Consider the following 15,622-nt stretch of genomic DNA (forward strand, 5'->3'; position numbering starts at 1 on the left):
GTCTGAGATAATGTGCAAACTTGCTCAAACATACCAACACAAAATGACAAACTGTTACATTGTATGATGAGAAAATATTTTTATTTATTTATATATGACATTGTGACTACTGTGGTAATGTGAAATATTAGTAAGAGTGACCAATAGCAGGTTCATTCATTACATTAACTTGTTTGAAACTCAGAAGGACTTCAGTGCAAAAAGAATGTTGACTTTGTCTTAAAAGGGTTGAGGTTTGGTGGTATTTTTTTTTTTTTTTTTGTGAAAGAAATTAAACAAGGTGTTAGATTCATAAACTAAGATGCCACATACATTACAAAAATGTTGACATTGAAATCATGAAGTGAAACACAGCACTTTGATTCCTTTCATTTACGATTCCTTTGATTCTTGCATGTTCTCGATGATGATGCTGTCCCTTACAAAAAAGTTTATTCATGTGTGCTATTAGTATACTTCTTTTAAACTAAAAATAAGCAAGTATTTCAGTCTACCTTTTATGTACTTCTCAGAAATATACTTTATTTACTTCTCAGAAATATACTTAAAATTGCACTTCAAGTTTTTTTCTTGACCTATACTGACCAAAACGTCAATGGGCCCTATTTTAGTGATCTAAGTGCATGGTCTGAAGCACATGGTGCTAATTTTTTGCTAGTTTAACTACGGAAAAAAGGGATGTAGGCTACCTATTCTCTTAATGGGTGTGTTTTGGGTGTAACATGCAATAAACCAATCAGAGTCTCATCTCCTATTCCCTTTAAAAGCCAGGCTTGCACCATGGCGGACTGCTATTTACATGGCGGAATATAGGCACCCTCAACCTGACGAGTCAGTTTAAATACATGTGTATATAGAGGGTATGCACTGACGTCACTTTCCTGCCAGAACACGCTCCCTCAGCCGGACTGAGTGGCAAAAGAGCCTGCTGTATGACTGAATTTAATAGGGGAAACTGCGAAAACGCGAGTAAAACAAATGATTACACTAAAGGTTGGGCTTGATAGTGTTCCTTACAACTTGTCAAAGAAACCTAATCCATAGATACTGACATGCAGCCAGGAATCGTGATTCCTGACATTTAGATGTGCCTGTTTTCAACACCAGGGAAATACATAAAGCAAATCTGCCTGTGAATGCTTTTTATAAATACAATATAGGTAGGTCTAAATCCAAGTGATCACTTATATCAATGTCATATATATATCGTCATATCATCCAGCCATAAAACTTGTATAGTTTTTGTCAGTGTTTATATAAAAACACCCAATTATGCAGAATATAAGATGGTAAATATTTAGGTGTCAATACAATATATAACAATACAATATATAGGGTATGATTTCGCTGCCTGGAGTCCAGTTGTTTCTATGAATTGCAGCGATCCATTTGCTTCTTTTTTTTTGTAGCTTTCGGCAGTCTGTAAAAATATCCCTCAGATTTCTTGTCAAACCTATTTTTACAGTCAATCGCAAAGCTCTTTCCCATTTTGGATGTGTTTTGTGTTTTTTTGCGGCATTCACACTGAAAATCAATGGTGCCATTCAATCTTTTTGCCACTCAGTGTGTGTAACCGCAGTCACAACAACCGACGGGGACGTCACGTGCATTGCCACGATTGTTCAAATAATTAGCCAATTTCATTTGTCATTACTGCAAATAGGTAATTCTGATACATGCAATGACTATCACGCGGAGATCTCTGGCCAAACAGATCTTTATAAAAGTCCACATTGTTATTGCAGATGAAATAACTGATTATTAGTCACTCAAACCTTTATCTAAACCTCTCACCATCAGTCACGCATATCCGCCATGTTTTGTTTTTAACACTTTTTACTTGTGTTTGTAGTTCTGAACCGAAGCCTCCTCCAAAGCACAGTGGGTTGTGGGCAATATTAGCCTTTATAGTGTGCACGGATCCACACTTTGAAAATCTACAGTAGACAGTAGACCATCCAGGGACTTTTGGCATACTCTTTTTAACTTACTATGGTTTGGGACACACTTATTTTAATCTCACATACTATTTAGGATGGATATTATGGACACAGGGATAGTGACTTCTAAAACTGAGGCAATTAGACCGAACTCCCAAGATCTGAGTTCATTTTGTAGGTAAAAGGCTATGATACATTGGAAGAGTAGTGCATAAAAATGACAAAATAGTTAAATGCAATTAAATGCTTATCTTTTTTTTTTCTTCACTACCTTTCATTTTGTTTTTCTTTACTATATTACTACTACCTCAATTAATACCTGATTAAACCTGTGGCTTTCTGAATCAGATTTTGTTTTTCTCTCATATATTTATTCTAGTCTTTATTGCACACTCATGTGTTGTGACACACTTTTTTTCCAGGCGCGTCTACGCCGCAGTGAGATGAAAAAATCTCAACTTTTCAGAATGTTGAGATAAAATCCCAAAAAAATCTAGTAGCAGAGTTACTGCAAGGGAGCTACTTTCCGAGCTGGAAAGAGAAAGTGGTATTGCCGGCGTTTTCCACACGTTTTTAGATGCGACTTTTGAACAGCCCCCAGAAAAAGCATGCAAGCTGTGCGAAGTCAACACTAAGAAAAACGGGTCATTATTATTATTTTCATTGAAGCAGTTGTCCACTGCAATTTCACATGCATCTCATGGATGCGTTTCCACATAGGAGACAGAAGTTGCCAAAAATCATTGTGTGCTGCACAGATGTCATAAGATGTCTTTAAAACCCCTTTTTACACCAATTAAAAGGCCTGCTGTCCAAAAAAAATATTATTAAGTCTGTTCCACTGAACTTTTTGTTAATTGTATTGCAGATATTGCTGGATGTAAAGTTTTCATGCCCATGCAAAGTGACATAAGGTCAATCAAACATTAGGCCTCATCTTCTGTCCCGCCTAGTTAGGACACTGTGACAAGCTGTTGGAAAACAGAGCCAACTCTAGTGCGCATGTAGGCTTGTGTGACATCTATTTGGACAATGCTACTGTACTTTATATTACTTTGTGTCAAGTAAGGAGGGGCATTGTGAAAGGAATGTCCGGTTTCCTGTTTTTCAAAGTGGGAAAAGTAAAAAAAAAAATGTTTCAGTATATGTGTTGCTCTATGCTGCAGACTCTGGTAGATGCATACATCGAAGAATTCATGACATCAAACTAGTCGCAGGTAGGTCTAGTCTCTACAAAGACGTACACTTACTGTGTGGTATTTGTGATTTTATGATGTCATTCAGGAAAAGTCAAAAGTTCAGCAAGTCATTTTGTCTTTATTAATGCACCACAGCTATTGTCTGTCCGCCATATAAAGATCTTGTGAACCAGAATACAGACTGTAAGAGACAGAAGCAGCCAAAAGCATCGTCAAACTTCCCTCAGAAGATGGCGTCGGGACCAGAAGTTTTACAAAAACTATGCGAATTCCTGAAAAGATCTGCTGTTTTAAGCTCTTTCCCATTGAGCCTTTTGTTAATCGGAATAGAGGCTGTAATGGATCAACACTTCTCATGCCCGTGTAGATCTGATCTGAATGCACTGCTAACAGCATCCATCTTCACTGGACCTGCTCTTTTCACTTTTGCTTTAATGTTCCGCCATTTAAGGCCGCTTACACATGGATGGTTTCATTGTCCTGAAGGAGTGAATGATGATACTCAGCAGAACTGTTTTAAAGTTCTCACATCATGTCTGATTCCACCTGTCATGTGGATCTTCGTCTTGTTACTTGATGGAGATTATGTTGCTTGCAGTATGACAGACTGGAAGGGAGTTTATGTGTTTGATAAGGAGCTAAATACGTCATGGTGTAAACCTGCTGAAGAGACGAAAATTGAGGCAGAGCTACGAGATTTGACTAGCAAATATATTCATCAATCTCAGGTAAATATCATATGACCTCACGATATGTCATAAAGGAAAAGGAAAATAACATGAGTTTTATCTGGAGTACAAAAAAAAACAACACACAAAATATACTAATAGGTATTGTTATTTTCTTCTTTTTTTTTTTTTTTTTCTCAGTTTTCAGGTTATGTTGTGATCTCTGTCTTCAGTGCCTTAGCAATTGTTTTGGTGGGCATTTATGACAGCTGCTTAAGTGGAAAGTGTGACCGCTGCCCAAATCGACTGTTATCCTTCTGCGGACGAACAGATTCAGAGACACACGGTGGAGGAAATGGAAATGACACAGGACAGGGTGATGTACCGCTTGATACTCTCCCTGCCACTTCCTCCAGCACTACAGACCCAAATGTATAAATTGCACTAAGAGAAGAAAACTTCTTTTTGCTATTTCAGAGCAAGAATAAACAACTAAATTTTTGAGGGATGTCTTAAAGGGTTAGTTCACCCAAAAATGAAAATAATGTCATTTATTACTCACCCTCATGCCGTTCCACACCCGCAAGACCTTCGTTAATCTTCGGAACACAAATTAAGATATTTTTGTTGAAATCCGATGGCTCAGTGAGGCCTCCATAGCCTCTCTCAAGATCCATTAATGTACTAAAAACATATTTAAATCAGTTCATGTGAGTACAGTGGTTCAATATTAATATTATAAAGCGACGAAAATATTTTTGGTGCGAAATAACGACTTATTATAGTGATGGCTGATTTCAAAACACTGCTTCAGGAAGCTTCAGAGCGTAATGAATCAGCGTGTCGAATCATGATTCGGATCGTGTGTCAAACCGCCAAACTGCTGAAATCACGTGACCTTTGGCGCTCCGAACCGCTGATTCGACACGCTGATTCATAATGCTCCGAAGCTTCCTGAAGCAGTGTTTTGAAATCGGCCATCACTAAGTCCTCGTCACTTTATAATATTAATATTGAACCACTGTACTCACATGAACTGATTTAAATATGTTTTTAGTACATTAATGGATCTTGAGAGAGGAAATGTCATTGCTGGCTATGGAGGCCTCACTTGAGCCATTGGATTTCAACAAAAATATCTTAATTTGTGTTCCAAAGATCAACGAAGGTCTTACGGGTGTGGAACAACATGAGGGTGAGTAATAAATGACAGAATTTTCATTTTTGGGTGAACTAACCCTTTAAGGTGCGGTCACATTAGCAACATTTGCTGGCAAAAAAGGTCCATTGTCCATTGTCCATTAATGTATCGATTCACTAATTCACCGCTTACACAGATGTCACTTTCAAAACAAGCAGCTGTATTTTTATAAAAAAAGTATTTTTATACAAAATGTAAGCATGTCTCTTTTCTTTATTGCAGTAATAGGAATAAATATATAGACTATTAATCATTGCATGAAAACAACTAATTAACATTTCTACTGTTTTTGCCCAAGACAGAATTAAGTTACAGTTCACTGAAAACACAGTAACAAGTATTGTTGCCACAATTAACCAGCGTATTACTGACTTTTCAGCTATTTTTATTATTTTCTTTTAAAAACACAATATCATTAAAAATAAACAAATATTGTAATAAAAAAAATCTAAAATTTAAAACATGAGACAATCTGAATTTGACATTTATGAAAAATTCCCTTGTCCTGTCCTTTGTTTAAATGGACTTTTCACTCAAAACCTCTTTGAGACTGTTGAGAATTGAGACTGTTACAGCATCCCAGTGTGACAACTAGCCCCGGTATCTGTGTCAACAACCTGATATAAATATATATGGAATGTGTGAATATGTTGTGTAAGAAAAATAAAACCTAACATATAAAGAAAGTAAACTGATTTCCGTGATTGATCTTCTTGCTTTTCAGTAACAGTTTTGTTGTTTGTGAATTTATTTGCTGGCAAGAAACAATATTACATTTCTGCTTTAAAAAAAAAAAAAAAAAAAAAAAAAAAAAAAAAAAAAAAAACAGAATATAATGAGCATTAAGCTGTGTCGTTAGCAAAGTCGTTTCCCATCGTGCTTTTGGTTAGCGCAGTCGGTGGAGAGCAACTGCGCTCGACTGCAGAATCCGATGAGGCCGCCTCGCCGTCGCGAGACTTTTTTGACACACGTTGGTCGGCATGACATCAGAGCCAAATAATATACACTAGGCTCGTTTGAGATGAGCAAATTCTGCGCAGAACCGATCACCGGTGATCACCGCGAGATGCATGCCGGTTAGAAATGTGTCCGAGGGTGGGCCGCCTTGCTCTGATGTCATGCTAACGTGTGTCAAAAACCCATCGCAAGGGCGAGGCGGACTCATCGGATTCTGCAGTCGGGCCAAAGAGTATAGAATCCAAGAGGCGACACTTTCATACTTTTTGGGTAACAGCCACTAGATGGCGCTCTGGTAGCGCGGCCACCATTATGGGGTGAAAATACTAACTTGACCATAGAATCCTTCACATCTTACACACCCAAAATCGGTGAATTTCACTGCCAAATCAGAAGCGCAATAGAACAATTTTTTTAAATTAAGTCACCAGTAAATTGTATGGCTCCTACAGTAAATGTTGTATTGTCTTATATATGTTTTATTTTACAAGTTGTGGAATCCAACCATTCATCCTTCTGAGGTAACGTAGTTAGCCTACTTTATTGAGTATTTCCATTTTATGTAACTTTACACATTTATTAATAGTAAATTAATAATTAAAAATTTAAGATCATCATGTTTGCAGCGAACAATATATTTCAGACCTAGTGGAGTAATAGTAGCTAATAATAGTGTTACTCCACTATCTGAATTAAAATATATATATATATATATATATATTGTACGTTTTAATGGATCATGCTACAAACATAATGATGTTGTAATACATGATGCATTGCTGTGTCCGTTATCGCATAATTCCCACTTTTGTAAACTTTTGCTTTAACGGACATTAGACAACACTGCAAAATCAAGCTGTTATAGTCATATATTTATATATATTTATTGTCCAATATTCCCAATTTTTTTGATGCATGTCCTTAATATGTTGGTATTAATTCAGTGTTTATAATGCTAATACTTGAACTTCAAAGAATTTTGACCCAAACTGACTGGGTTTCTAGAGAGCAAAACGTTTTGTGAAAAAAGTGGAAGACTTATACACAAAGTCTTTAAAATAAACTGTTAAAAAGATTTGATGATCACTAGTGATAGAATTTTATTCTGTGTTGTCATCATTCAGGTTGGATTTCAGCTTTAATGTACGTTTTGTTTTAACAAAGCAGCTGATATTGCCATAGAAACTAGTGGACTGCGAGTCGCTTTCACCCCAAAATGGCGGAAACGCGGGGCTGCTGCTCGGCGCCGGTGTTGCAATGGAACGTTCTATTGAGTGTCGCGTCTTGTTAGTGTATATTCTTTGGTCGGGCGCAGTTGCTCTCCACCGACTGCGCTGACTAAAAGCACGATGGGAAACGACTTGCTGACGACACAGCTTAATGCTTATTGGTTTAAACAACCGTGATGTATCTCTTTTTAAAATGTTTGATTTTAAAACTCAAATATCATGATTTTTTGTATATAAATTATGTGTGAATATTCCCAAACTCTCTGACAGTGCGATCTCTCTGTGGGTCATGTGATTGTTATCATATTTATAAAAATATATAAAAACATGTCTGTAATTAAAATAAAAATGATTGATAGGCTACACACATTCTTCGAATGGAAATAAATAAGTTCTTTGGGTGTATTGGGTGTAACACTTTTTTCACTCCTCCCCTCACTGCAGCCGCCTACTCTCGCCGAGATTTCAGGCAAAGCGAGGCGCATCTCAATAGTAAATATGTATTGTTGCATAAAATGGAAATACTCAATAAAGTAGACTACGTTACCTCAGAAGGATGAATGGTTGGATTTCACAACTTGTCAAATAAAACATATATAAGACAATACAACATTTACTGTAGGAGCCATACAATTTACTGGTGACTTAATTTAAAAAAACAAAACAAAACAAAAAAAACTGTTCTATTGCGCTTCTGATTTGGCAGTGAAATTCGCCGATTTTGGGTGCGTAAGATGTGTAGGATTCTATGGTCCAGTTAGTATTTTCACCCTGTAATGGCGGCCGCGCTACCGGAGCGCCATCTACTGGCTGTTGCCCAAAAAGTATCAAAGTGTCGCCTCTTGGGTTCTATATTCTTTGTCAGAGCAAGGCGGCCCACCCTCGGACACATTTCTAACCGCCATGCATCTCGCGGTGATCACCGGTGATCGGTTCTGCGCAGATTTTGCTCATCTCAAACGAGCCTAATGAGAGCATGGGTAGCACCAAAAATGAAGAGAAGCGCTGCCCAGCAGACTATATTAAACTGCTGGTCAAAGAGGGACACTAAAAATAATAAAACATGTACTCAGAAGGAGGTATGAGAATATTGTGTAATAGCTAAGTACACTCCATATATATTTTAGCTAGCTAATCCATTGCAATTTAGCCATAACTATCAGTATAACAAGTTACCAAAACAGCCGTCTGTTATGTTAGTTCATTTTTCAATAATGTCTGTAATTATCAATGACAAAATTATTCACATCTGTGTTTGTTTTCTTCCTAAATTAATCTGACTTTTGAAGGAATAATCTGAATGAACGATTTAAGTGGCTCACTCATTAAAACAGCGAATCGCTGCCGCCTACTGGCGGTTTCAATATTTTACATAATTTCTTTCTTTTTAGAATCTCTCAGTTATGTTAGAATTTGATGAATGATTATACATAAATTTCATAAAGTTATGAGGTGTATAAGTTCAAAATAAATGTTCCTTTTCATATTTGTATATGTTGAATTTGTAATCATTTAAAGCATGTGTTCATATCGACTCATTTTAATCAAACGATAGATAGATAGATAGATAGATAGATAGATGATAGATAGATAGAAAAGATAGCCCTTGCCCTTGCCGATGAATACGACGCCCTAACATCGTATTCGTATATATGGTGCACTTTATCAGCAGCTTTATCGCATTGCTCGGAAGCTAATTACCCTCCTCCATCCCCAGCTCCTCCTTTGTCCAGTCAGAACTTGCCCTTTTGATATTTCTCTTGATCAAACTCATTTCTTCAATTATGTTGTTATGTTGTATTAATGATATTGCAATACTTTGGTTCTGTTCTGTTTACCCTAAGGGGGGTTATCGCTGCTTTCCTTGCTCTTATCCGTGCTAGGCTAGTTTTTGCCCAGAATAGAACCATACCGCCAATACAAACTGTATGCTAACTGCCAGTCATCTTTGACGATAGTGAAACTGACAGAATTATACCATTATTAGAGCTTTATCTGAATAAGTTTTGGTTTGAAGCCACTGAATTGCTGAACAAAGCCAGATCTGGCTCACAAGTGTTACATGTAAGTGTAACAGGAACTAAAAACAAGAAACATAACCACAGAAACCATGGGGGAAAAAGAATGTCAAAATAAGTGTCTCATGGAACAGAACTGTGACATTACACCCCTTCCCAGTAGGTGACTCCTGGCGTCGGGAACAAAAACCACACCTCAGTGGTGAGAAAAGCCCAAACTATACTTCCTTTTTTTATGCATATGCTAAAATAGGTGCACAGTCGAACGCACATCCTTGCAAAATATACTTCATTTCACTCGCACGCGTACACAGGGCATGGTTGCCACTTTGTGGATAAACTAATTATATATAATAAATAAATGCGCATGTGCGACCTTACAAAGATCTGGTGGTGAGCGTACAGTATAGCGCATACTATTCTAATGACGAAATTTGTTTCACACGCACTGTACGCTGACCCTCACATGAAGTATATTTTTGGGCTTTAGACAGAACAAAAAGGTCGATGTGGGAGCAGCAGGAAGAATCCAAGGGGGAACATACAGATGGATCGGTCACTGCACAGCTAGCGGTGAAGGGGGGTGAACCGCCCTTGTTGGAATGATAAAATTGATGTAATTTGATCATGTCTTCTAGTAAGAACTCTAGTCTAGCATCTGCATTTTGGACTAATTGTAGCTTGTTTATTGAGGATGCAAGGCAACCACGTAATGCATTACAGTAATCCGAATTAGAAAGAGCTTTATTGCCAAGTGTGCTTGCACACACAAGGAATTTGCCTCGCTATTGAAGCTTCCAGTCCACACATATAAATATAACAAGACAAATAATAACAATTAAGATTAAAATATATATATATAAAAAAGTATGAAGACACAGATAGGTTTAGTCAGAATAAACATTTACAGATAATGAACATTTATAGCATTGTGAATAATAATATGAATAATCCAGTATAAATGCATGAACTAACTTTTCTGCATCAGAAACAGATAGCTTGTTCCGTAGTTTAGCACTGTTTCTGAGGTGGAAGAAGGCTATTTTTGTAACATATGAAATATGATTTTTGAAATACAAGTTGCTGTTAGATATAACATCCAGGTCTTTATCTGTAGAGGATGAAGTAACAGTACATCCTTCTAAAAGCAAATTGTATTCTTAGAGATTCTGTGTACAGATAAGTAATAAGTAATACCTCAGTCTTATTTGAATTTAATAGAAGAAAATTACTGGTCATCCAATATTTTATGTCTTTAACACACACTGTCAACTTGGATAATTTAGAGATTTGATATGGTTGCAATGAAATATGATACCGAGATAAACCGAGATAAATATATCATCGGCATAACAGTGGAAACTAATTCCATGCTTTCTTATAATATTACAAAGTGGTGTTTTCTTGAATCACATCACCTTCACCCTGCACACTGGCATTTAACACTGCTTCCCTGTGATTATCACTGTCTGCAAGTGATGTTATAAAAGCATCTGCTAAATGACAACTGGCTTACATCCACTGTCATAGAAATTATTTCTGTATTATTTTGTATTGTGTATTGATTGTTTGTTTTTGTTTTGCAGCGTGATGTTCATATTGCACTCAATGTCTTCAACATTTTAATAATAGCTGCAGTATTTTGTAATGTCTGCTGCTTGTATCTGTTAATATTAAATAATGGACCTGAGATACCATGAACTAACAATGAACAAAGTCCCCATTTTGAAGGCTCACCGCACTAGTTGGATATAAAGTTACCACTACCAGAAGATGTTATGGGCCACCAACAGATGAAACAGAACCCATCTTCAGTTGTGTATATGTTCCTTAAGGTGTTTCGGCCTATTAAACACAAGACAACCTCCGCATAGGCAGGCCTACCACAGGCTGATCAGACATTGGTGTGGGTTCCTATCATCTTGGGGCCCAGCTGGGGTCAGTATTCTGCAGTATCTGCCACTGCTCTGATGGTCTGGTGCAGGCTGTGGCCATGGATTTCCAAATCATTATACAGCTAGATAGCAGATGTTGCCACAAACCCCCGGCAGCCAACTTCCACAGGATGGACTGAATCTTTCCAGCCCTGCTGATGAGCATTGTTTGCCATCTCCGCATACCGTAGCCTCTTCCTCTCATTAATTAAAGTGCCTTTATTATGGATTTTTGAAAATTACCTTTTATGCAGTGTGTAATGTAGCTGTATGTGAATGTAAAAAGTCTATAAAGTTGTAAAGCTGAAAGCGCATCATAAATAAAGTTATTGTCTCTCAAAAAAAGAGGGTTGACTCTGAACATGCTTAAACAAGTCGTTTGTTATTTGTACCCCGTTTCCGCAAAGTTCACAAGTCACAAGTTAACGCATTTGCATAATGCGCGCCTACATTTAACAAAACTTTAACCTCTGTAGCTTGTTAGTGTTAGTGTGTTCTGCGCTGTGAAAGGAAATTCGGGTTATTTTCACTTCCAAAAAATGGGGCCTGTGAAGAATGAGTGGTTAAAGATGGGACAGCACCTGCTTTATTTGGGCCAACTTGCTAGTCAGAATCACAATCTGTAAGCGTCAATAATTATTGATGTTTTTTATACCGAGTGTTCAAAGTACATAATTTTGTGTTTTAACCAGCTAACTTGCGTTATTACTGTCTTACTGAAATACTTCTGCTAATCAGCTGTGGGCACACTGTTACCTAAAACTGTGTCCATTAATGCAGATTGTCTTTTGTTCTTACTACTTTGAGTAATGATAAAGGATGGAGCAAGATTTGTTTAGTGTTACATGCAGTCACGTTAGTGCTCGGCTAATGTATGCACTGATAATGATAATGCAATAAATTAGAAATATGCACACACATCGGTTTGTTGATGGATATACACTTGTTAATGCTGATGGTAAGGAATTACAGTTGCAACATTTCATGATGAACATCAAACTGAGTAGCGTATCACTGAGAAACGTCCTGCTCAAGTCGTTCTTGCGATGGAGGTTTCGGTTGAATAACTAGTTCTTCCAATATTTTATTATCGGACTCGCACTCAGATTGATGTGGTAAAATTGATGCCATCATTACCCTCTTTACAGTGTGTACAATCGCTAAGCTTTAGGAAGCTTCAGAGCTGTAAGCAGTAGACCAATCACAACAGACTGGGCCATCTGGCCAATCAGAGCAGAGCAGGTTCGCGGAAAGGAGGGATTTAGAGAGACTGATTCATCCAACAAGTCTTTTGAGAATCATTGAAGAATGTTTTATTAACAAAATTCGGGAGGAGCAGGTTCAGATAATTAGCACAGGTGGAGAGCATTCAGTTAATCAACTCAACCAATGACAACAGGTAGGCTAAAAATACAGCAGACTTACCTCTGTTCATCTGAGAGTTTATCAGCATCCCTCCTCCACCCCATCTCCTCATAGTTCTATCAATTTTTACCACATCCGGGGGGAGTACTCAGGCCAAACTTATAGCATAATAGCATAATAGGGGCACTTTAACTCTAACTAAGAATAATAAATACTGTAACAAATGTATTGCTCATTGTTAGTAAATATTAGTTAATTCATTAACTGATGTGAACAAATGGGACCTTATCGTAAAGCATTACTAAAGGAATTATAATGTCTGTTCCACTGAGATTTCCTGTAAATATATACAAACCCGATTCCAAAAAAGTTGGGACACTGTACAAATTGTGAATAAAAAAGAATGCAATGATGTGGAAGTTTCAAATTTCAATATTTTATTCAGAATACAACATAGATGACATATCAAATGTTTAAACTGAGAAAATGTATCATTTTAATGGAAAAATAAGTTGATTTTAAATTTCATGGCATCAACACATCTCAAAAAAGTTGGGACAAGGCCTTGTTTACCACTGTGTGGCATCCCCTCTTCTTTTTATAACAGTCTGCAAACGTCTGGGGACTGAGGAGACAAGTTGCTCAAGTTTAGGAATAGGAATGTTGTCCCATTCTTGTCTAATATAGACTTCTAGTTGCTCAACTGTCTTAGGTCTTCTTTGTCGCATCTTCCTCTTTATGATGCGGCAAATGTTTTCTATGGGTGAAAGATCTGGACTGCAGGCTGGCCATTTCAGTACCCGGATCCTTCTTCTACGCAGCCATGATGTTGTAATTGATGCAGTATGTGGTCTGGCATTGTCATGTTGGAAAATGCAAGGTCTTCCCTGAAAGAGACGACATCTGGATGGGAGCATATGTTGTTCTAGAACTTGGATATACCTTTCAGCATTGATGGTGCCTTTCCAGATGTGTAAGCTGCCCATGCCACACGCACTCATGCAACCTCATACCATCAGAGATGCAGGCTTCTGAACTGAGCGCTGATAACAACTTGGGTTGTCCTTGTCCTCTTTAGTCCGGATGGCATGGCGTCCCAGTTTTCCAAAAAGAACTTCAAATTTTGATTTTGACCACAGAACAGTTTTCCACTTTGCCACAGTCCATTTTAAATGAGTCTTGGCCCAGAGAAAACACCTGCGCTTCTGGATCATGTTTAGATATGGCTTCTTTTTTGACCTATAGAGTTTTAGCCGGCAGCGGCAAATGGCACGGTGGATTGAGTTCACCGACAATGTTTTCTGGAAGTATTCCTGAGCCCATGTTGTGATTTCCATTACAGTAGCATTCCTGTATGTGATGCAGTGCCGTCTAAGGGCCCGAAGATCACGGGCATCCAGTATGGTTTTCCGGCCTTGACCCTTACGCACAGAGATTGTTCCAGATCTCTGAATCTTTGGATGATATTATGCACTGTAGATGATGATAACTTCAAACTCTTTGCAATTTTTCTCTGAGAAACTCCTTTCTGATATTGCTCCACTATTTTTCGCCGCAGCATTGGGGGAATTGGTGATCCTCTGCCTATCTTGACTTCTGAGAGACACTGCCACTCTGAGAGGCTCTTTTTATACCCAATCATGTTGCCAATTGACCTAATAAGTTGCAAATTGGTCCTCCAGCTGTTCCTTATTTGTACATTTAACTTTTCCGGCCTCTTATTGCTACCTGTCCCAACTTTTTTGGAATGTGTAGCTCTCATGAAATCCAAAATGAGCCAATATTTGGCATGATATTTCAAAATGTCTCACTTTCAACATTTGATATGTTATCTATATTCTATTGTGAATAAAATATAAGTTTATGAGATTTGTAAATTATTGCATTCCTTTTTTATTCACAATTTGTACAGTGTCCCAACTTTTTTGGAATCGGGTTTGTATATCAGACATTGATGGATGGAAAATTTTCATGCCCATGAAAAGTGGCATAGAATCAATCCAACATCAGGCCTGTGCCAGTGCTACTACAAAACACTTGTGCGCATACGGGCTTGTGTAACCAGAAACTTCTGTCTGCTGCTATATGCTGCATAAAGTAAGGAGGAGCATTTTGAAAGGAATGTCTGGTTTCTCCAAAAGGGAATAAAAGAATGCGGTCAATGTATAAGAGCTCTGTGCAGCGGTCAGTGTATAAGAGCTCTGTGCAGCAGACTCTGAAAGTTGCATCGAAGTGAATTCAAACTAGTTACAGGTAGGTTGTTCTTCGAGATTTTATGATTTGATGAATTCATCAAGTTGTTTTGTCTTTATTCATGTGCCAAAGATATTGACTTGACTTGGAAATGCTTTTATACGTTTTTCTTAGGCTCTCTGATGTAGACCACTAACAAGTTAGCATGAGGGTTGTGAAAGTTTACATTTTGTTTAAACAAACAATTGGACAATTACATTACTAGTTATAAAACCTATCAAATACTCTAAGTTAATGTCAATAATAACAATATTATGAATAATTTAAAAAAGTTATGAAAGGAAAGTTGGGTGATGTGACTTGGCAGGATTGCCAAGTCCGCAGTTTTATTGGGATACTTAACTGTTGCAGTGGGTTGATTTTCCCCTCTTGGATTAAAGGTTTGACATATTGCATAAATTATATTTGACTGAAATGCTTGTATTGAAATATTTTATATTCTACCAATAATAAAACTGTAGTAGATGTTAAGTTTTGTGATCACTATGATATAGTGGTTTTCAATTTGCATAACAGTGACTGTAAATATGTATTTTATGTATGGGAATGGCTTATTTTTAGTTTTGATATTTGTCATATGGTGACTGGGCTACTTTTTGGCTAGTTTTGTTATGTAGACCTGGCAACCCTGAAAGCAGCAGTGGTGGAGAGAGTGGAAAAAGTAAGAGACAAGAAAAGAAAACAGAAAACAGCATTATTAAACATTCTGAAGTCCATCAAACTATGCAGATGCTTTAAAAACACAGATATACAACTATACATTTAGATTCACCTTATTAATTTAAGAACGTTTAGTGCAATGGAAATGTTCTATGGATGTTAAAGGTTCTTCATAGAACCATCAATGCAAATAAATAA

At 37.3% G+C, this 15,622-nt stretch overlaps 1 long non-coding RNA gene across 1 annotated transcript; it reads left to right on the forward strand.

Annotated features, from left to right (window-relative positions):
• The first annotated feature begins 2,999 nt into the window (after positions 1-2,999).
• LOC127520043 (uncharacterized) lies at positions 3,000-5,844 on the forward strand. The gene is made up of 3 exons (XR_007932003.1): positions 3,000-3,157; positions 3,275-3,867; positions 4,009-5,844. It is a non-coding gene; the product is annotated as an uncharacterized LOC127520043 (long non-coding RNA).
• The last annotated feature ends 9,778 nt before the right edge of the window (positions 5,845-15,622 follow it).

This window comes from Ctenopharyngodon idella, chromosome 10, assembly GCF_019924925.1.
Source record: "Ctenopharyngodon idella isolate HZGC_01 chromosome 10, HZGC01, whole genome shotgun sequence".
Classification (NCBI taxonomy): domain Eukaryota; kingdom Metazoa; phylum Chordata; class Actinopteri; order Cypriniformes; family Xenocyprididae; genus Ctenopharyngodon; species Ctenopharyngodon idella.